The sequence below is a fragment of the Rhagoletis pomonella genome, unplaced genomic scaffold (assembly GCF_013731165.1).
Source record: "Rhagoletis pomonella isolate Grant_MI unplaced genomic scaffold, Rhpom_1.0 Rhpom_scaffold_00003, whole genome shotgun sequence".
Classification (NCBI taxonomy): domain Eukaryota; kingdom Metazoa; phylum Arthropoda; class Insecta; order Diptera; family Tephritidae; genus Rhagoletis; species Rhagoletis pomonella.
The window spans coordinates 53891749-53899513 of NW_023458557.1; positions in this window are offsets into that span (position 1 = coordinate 53891749).

Genomic DNA, 7765 nt, shown 5'->3' on the forward strand with positions numbered 1-7765 from the left:
AATTTTTCCTAATAAACAATCGTGATACAAAGCTCAATAAAAATATTTAAAATAAAATGTTAACAAGCCACAATAACATTGACAAAAAAATATTACATTTTTGATAATTAGGAGTGCCAGATTTCAAATTGCTAAAGTTTATTCCCAATATATTTTTCACATATTTCACATATTTTTCTCAACGCTTAATGCATTTCCCAAAATTACATTCACTATTTGCCAAGATTTTTGAAAGTCTCCGTTTTGCGCTGAAAAAGTTATACTCAAACAAGCAAGAAAGCCTAAGTTCGGGCGGAGCCGAACATTAAATACCCGGCGCAAGTATTAAATATATGATTTTCACCTTTCCGAAAGCTACCGCTACATGGTAAGCCGGCGTGTATTAATTTTGACTCAACCAGCGTCCTTACATTTCGAAATATTAAAGTTTGAAGCATTTCTGAAATTTACCATTATATGAAGATCGGCCTCAATTTTAGTCCGCTTTCCATAATTTTCAACTTTTTTCTTTTATGTGGCCAGCAAAATAACCATACCGAGTTTGGTACAAATTGGTGCAACGGTTACCGGGATACATATATGTGATCATAAGTGGGCGGGGCCACGCCCATTTTCCAAAATTTTATCATAAGCGTATTTCTTGGTAAGGATTTATTTCAAGTATACATTTTTAATAAATTACCTTTAATATTTACTGATTTATCGAATTTTTCGTATTTCTCTAAAATACCGTTATATGGGATGTGGGCGTGGTTATTCCCCGATTTTAAAAATTTTCGGCCATTTGGTATGTTGTACCAAGGCCAACAACTGTGCTAAGTTTGGAAGAACTTGGTGCAGCGATTAAAAATTTATACATATGTAACCATAAGTGGGCGTGGCTACGCCCATTTTCCAAAAATTTGTAATATTCTTATTATTCGTCTAAAATTTATTCTAAATATCAATTTTGAGTGAATAACCTTCAGTAGTTACTAAAATATCGCAGTTTTCGTATTTCTGAAAATTACCGTTATGTGGGAAGTGGGCGTGGTTATTGCCCGATTTGTTAGGATATCTCAGTTTTTACTCGAGTTGTCGTGTGCACAGACGGACGGACAGACAGTCACCGCTTAATCGATTTCTCTTTTCATCCTGATCATTTATGTATACATTTGTCTATATCTATCTCGATTCGTTTTGCCTGTTACAAACAACCGTTATGTGAACAAAGTTATAATACCCTTGTGCACAAGTGCGCTCGGGTATAAAAACATACAGAGGTACCCAAAGTGACACGTCAAAATTGTTGTTTTAGTTACGTTGATTGCTTAAAAATTAGAATGAAATGAAATGTGACAGAAAGGTCTTTCTGGCTGCTCACACATCGAAATCAAATTTCTCTTTCTCAATATGACCATGAATTGCGTGGAAAAGTTGGAAATATTGCCAAGTCTGGCACGCCCTTTAGTTACACGCTCAGACTCAAAATCTAATAACATTATTTAGGGGAGGGCCTGAAATCGATTCCCTGCACGACCAACTTCAAAAGCTTTTCTCTAATAGCGGTCGCCGTCAAAAGGGAAACCCCTCCAGTTTATTTCTGCCAGGTATAAAAGCTTCTTCTAAATCTACAGTTAGCGTTCGGAGTCGGCGCAAACTGTAGGTACATCCCCTTTGTGTGACGACACCTAGGCACACGTCACTAATTTGAGGAAAAGTTCGGCCAAATATTAACATAATGCGAAAGCGCGAATCTATTATTATAATTAATACTTGACAATTTTTATCCGGCCCTTCATGTGTACCCATATTAACGGTTGCGATTAAGTTGTCGGACAGAGCGTATGAGTAACCCCTTTAGTAAAGAAATTCATCATCGTGTTCATAGTAGTGTTGGCAGATTTTTTTTCCAGTCAAATATACGGGATTTACAAAAATTTAACGGGACAAATGAGAAATAAACGATTTTTTTTAAAACGCCTAACTGCGAACCATATATGTATTACAAGGTGATCCATTTCAACGAGCAATGTTCAGATTAGTTATAAACTTATGATAAGTTACGTTTATTCTATGACAACACTTTTTAATTTATACAAAAATATGTATTTACATAGACATATAATTGACAAAACCATAAAAACAAAGAAATATTAACAATTGCGGTGAAAGTATTAGCAGAATAATTCAAAATTGTGCTTTTGGAATTTATCTTTATTTATTATTATTGTGGCGAATACTGCGGCAACGCGAAGCGAACTACGAGAAATAGGCAGAATGTTCGAGGAATGACGTAGAATGTTCCACAAAGAGAAACGTCAAGTTGGATGAACACTGCGAACAGCGAGAGAAAGAGAATGAGCGATAAACTTCAGAACGTTCTGGAGTTGCCATAAGTGCGAGCGCAGGTATATAAGGCCGTCGCCAAAGCGAAGTTAGTTAGTTACAAGTCAGCAAGCTACAAGTAAAGTGAGTTGCGAATAAGCAAGCTATAAGTTTAATTGTGTTAAAAAGTGTTGTAAAGCGTTGTAATTGCTTTAACGAGTCTTGTAAAGTGTTTTTACGGTATTTGCGAGTATTGTAAATTGTGTGTTGTACAACAAAGTTAATTGTACTACAATTTGGTCATCTTGAGCATTTATTTAACAATCCAGCGATACGAGCCGTAGGATATTTGGGAAATTCCTCAAGGTTTCGAGGATGATCGTAACAATTGGTGTCAGAAGTGGGATTTTTAAATAAATCCCAGAAGAGAAACTTCCGAAAATGGCCAAAATTTAGGACTTAAAGATTGAGGAACTCAAACAGGAGTTGGAAAAGCGTAATTTGGCCACCTCCGGAAGAAAATTGGAGTTGTTATCCCGGTTGCGAGAGGCTATGGAAGCAGAAAGCATCGACGTGGACAAATACGACTTCCAGGGTAAACTTGACGATACATACGCAAAAGACGAACAGAAGGATGAGGCTGCTTGTTCGTCGAAGGATGTCCAGCAGACATCCGGTAAGGTTGAAGAACATAAAAAGGTTCCTAGTTCACCAACAGCTATGGACATGGACACGTTATTGGCTGCAATTTCATCCCAGCTAGAAGTGCAGGAAACACGCATGTCACCGCAGCTTGAAGCACAAAGGTCGCAGTTGTCGTTGGATGTTTCATCGCAGATACAAGCGCTGGAGACACGTATATATTCAGCGGTATCAGCGCAGATGTCATCCCAACTGGAAGCCCAGGATGCAAAGATTGCACAAATACAGGTAAAAATCGAAGAGAGACAGGACAAAGTCGAGACTAAGATGGGCGAGTTGGAAGGTAGACTCCGAGACTTGCAGTTGAATCGTCCAGCTACTTCGATGAACGCTCCCAAGGTAAAGAATCCATCCTTTGACGGCACAATTCCTTTCCAGGTCTTTAAGCTCCAGTTCGAAAAAACGGCTGCAGCAAATCATTGGAGCATGGAGGATAAATCCGCTGCACTATTCGTTGCATTGAAAGGACCTGCAGCAGAAACCTTGCAGACTATTCCCGACTGTGAAAGGAACAGTTACGATGCGTTAATGGGTGCAGTGGAAAGACGTTACGGTAGCGAGCACAGGAGACAGGTTTACCAGATGGAGCTGGAGAATCGCTGCCAGAAATCCAACGAGACTCTACAGGAAATCGCCTCAGAAATCGGGAGGTTGGCTCACTTGGCTATTGGAAACGCATCTGGTGAACACCTCGAAATGGTAAAGATCCAGAGGTTCATCAACGGAATGCGGGACGTGTATACCAAGCGAGAGACGTACACGAATCCAAAGCCCACATTTGATGAAACTGTCTCGTATGGTCAGACACGGGAAACGGCGGCGCTCCTAAGTAGACCAGCCTACAAAACACATCGCGTGGAAGTGGAAACACAGGACAAGATAAATGAAACTCTGAGGAAGATTATCCAACTGTTGGGCGAGAAAAAGCATGGCTCCGGCAAATGTTTTAAATGTGGAAAGCCAGGCCACTTCGTCAGCGATTGCAGCGCAAGTTCCAGTGGGCTCAACAATTCAGCAGGATTCGGAGGATGTGCTAAAGGCAGTGCAGCACGAAGAGAGGAGCCTGGGTGTCATGGACAGAGGATGCGGCATAGATCTGGCAAAAATGGTGCCCACGAGAGAAGACATGGTCTGGTCACCCCTAGTGGCCGGCAGAAGCATGACCATGTGAGATGGTACACCACCGGAGATAAGCTTGAAGCACTGTCCAGTAACGCATCGAGCCGAGAGGAGCTACAGGAAGGCGATTTGGAGTTGTTGCACATGCCGCAGCCGAAGAAAGGCTTCACCTCCGAACTACATCGTAACTGGAAAGGTCCGTATAGGATTGAAGGCTGAAGGACGCAGTGCATCGAATCCAGACAGCTGGGATACCGAGAACTAAGATGAAAGACTAGCAACGTTTGGAGCAGCAAGTGTGTCTGATCAGACTTAGGTGGAGGGCAGTGTGGTGAATGCTGCGGCAACGCGAAGCGAACAACGAGAAATAGGTGGAATGTTCGAGGAATGACGTAGAATGTTCCACGAAGAGAAACGTCAAGTTGGATGAACACTGCGAACAGCGAGAGAAAGAGAATGAGCGATAAACTTCAGAACGTTCTAGAGTCGCCAGTGCGAAGTTAGTTAGTTACAAGTCAGCAAGCTACAAGTAAAGTGAGTTGCAAATAAGCAAGCTATAAGTTTAATTGTGTTAACAAGTTTTGTAAAGCGTTGTAATTGCTTTAACGAGTATTGCAAAGTGTTTTTTACGGTATTAGCGAGTATTGTAAATTGTTTGTTGTACAATAAAGATAATTGTACTACAATTTGGTCATCGTGAGCATTTACTTAAAAATCCAGTGATACGAGCCGTAGGTCGATCTACATCAGATACCACGTAAATAAAAGTTTCACAGCTTTCAGAAAGTTCACAAACACTAATTAAAGTTAAAAAACTGTTCATCAAAATTTCGATTTTTTTAATTAGATTTCCTAGAAAGACTTTGAGTATGCAGCCCATTTTAGTGTAACAAAGTGCCAGTTTCAAGTCGCTAAAAATTACCATTGATTTTTTTTTAATTTCTTTTGTGGAGGATGTTGCGCATTATCTTCCATATAAAAGTCAGTTTTGTTCATGCGTTATATGGCAGAAAATTCGCAGCACCCTCCACAAAAAAAATCTAAAAAATCAACAGTAATTTTTAGCTATATTTCTCTTACAGAGGTAGGGACACGAATTTCGATACGATACGATACCATATCGATAGTTTTGGCATTCGATACCGATATTTTCTACTCGATAGTTTTTAAACGATATTTTTTGGAATCGAGTACCAGAACCCTAGTATCGTATCGAATGTCATAAACTCACATTCCAACACTGAGGGGAAAAAAATGTTAGAAAAAAAAACATGCTAAATGGAAAAATACGCATATGAAAGAGCACCAACCCAACACGTTTTAAATTTGAGTATATACGTTATAAAATATGTGGTTGTGAAGTACACAGATGCTTTTTCGTAATTAAGAAGAAAAAAAAATTAATTTTATGTTCTGTCTGATGGGAATTGAACCCGGACCCTCTTGGCCGCAACTAATTGTATCAAGCGTCTTTGTACACTCAGCTACAGCCATACATGTAAAGGTGTTTTCAAATGTTGAGTTTGAATCAACATTACAGCGCGCGATTAGGGCATTATGTCATACCATGTATGTGTGTATGTGTTGTCACCGGTGTGCATGCTTTGTATACATATACTTTCTTAATTACATATGAAAAAGCATCCGAGACGTGCAAAACGCCATCCGAGTATTGAAAAATGCTTCACTTTAATACGCGAGTATTTGAATTGAATATTTCCATTATATGTACGTAGTGTTTGTATGATTAAAAAATCCATTTTGTTAAGACTTTTCACTTGATTTAAATACGAACATTTTTAAACGGTAATCAAATAAAAAATTTTTATTCTTACAACGCGTTTTTTTTCTCAGTGAAGGATAATGTTATTAACAGCTCAATCTAATATTACCGGCGAGAGTTTTTCTACGCACGCACGCAAGTTTTTCTCATTTGATAAACCCAAATCAATTTGCGTGCGTGATTTCTCAGAGTTGCATTTCTGTCAAATTTACAGAAGTTTGCTGACAAAAATTTTGAATTCATAGTCGCGCCAAAATGCCAATTGAGCATAAACGTCAAATCGAAATGTCACGCAAGACAAATCTTGGATTTTGAGTTAGCTTTTTACGCACGCGTATAAGGTTGGCCTGTAACAATTCTTCCCGATATAAATTGGGCTTTAAAATGCAGAAATTTGTACTATGGTTAGGATTGCATGTGGTTCGGATTTGAACCCGAGGCCTCGGTGTTTAAGTCAACACCTCAATCTCTACGTGTTGTAATAATAATAAAGTCCGGCGCTTACACAATATGTTAGTGTTTGGCCGAACTTCTCCTCCGATTTGTCGCGTGGGCCTTAATGTTGTGGCACAAAGGGGGGTGCCTACAGTTTTATGTCGACTCTGAACGGCGATTGTATTTTATGGGAAGCTGTTTTTCATTTTCAAGGTTTGCGCACTTCTAACCACTTCACCCCAGCGGCCTATATGCGAGACCTATATTCAGATATTTTTTTGGTTTTTGGTATCGATATTTGGAATATCGAGTCTTTTTATTCCGATATTAATGGGTACCCGATATTTTTAAAGCGATACTTTAAATGAGTACCATATCGATACTTTCGGTTCGATATCGTGTCCCTATACAGAGGTGCATACAATAATGCTTGCTAATGACCTACTCACAATAGCCGCGTTAAAGCATGACCATGTTGAGTAGAAATTTACAGGTTGCAGTGAATAATGAAATTGGCGAAAATTCGGGAAAAATCTTGTCCCGGCGGAACATTTAAAATACGAGACGTTTGGCAACGCTAGTTTATAGCCGTGTACATTCTACACATTAAAAAAATTAATTTAAAAAAGATTAATTTCTAACTGAAAAATAATTTATCCTCACGTCGCATTATCCGGATGTTTTACGTTTAGCCGGCAACGACATATGCATATTACCCGGGTACCCGGATAAATCGGTTACCCGGATAAATAGGATATAATGCCACTAAATTTCAGCGTAACTGGCCCAAAATCTAAAATTATTACTTTAATATATGTTTTCGACAAAATTAAAATATTTCCAATAATATTTCATTTTAACTGGGACCGTTGATAACTGATGAACATACATGAATATATGTATGTATAATATGCATATGTATGGATGATATAATAGCTCTGACTGATCCAATACTTTTCGTGTAAAATCCTGGAAAAAGGTCAAACAGCAAAATCACTCTCTGGGGTGAGAGTAAAAAGTGAGTAACAGCAAAACGTACGGAACAAAAAAGCATATGGCAAAATCCTGCAACATGAACTGCATTTACATGAACCACAGATTATATTCCGAAAAGAAAAACTAAATTTAAGAATATATACCAATAGAAATGCTCAAACTATAAGCTCAAAAACAATAACTGATGCGGTGTTTCCAAGATATTTTAACGCCCTTAAGTCACAAGTATATACAAGTATATTTTATCAATCATACCGATCATTTCATGTATTAAAAGAATTAAAAATGAAAATGAATAAAAAAATTAAATCAGCAAAATTAATAAAATTAAGTGAAATTAATGTTTAATTTCTAACCAAACCTACATTTGTATGTATGTAACTGATTCGCCTAATAATAGCTTTACATATAAAAAGATTATCC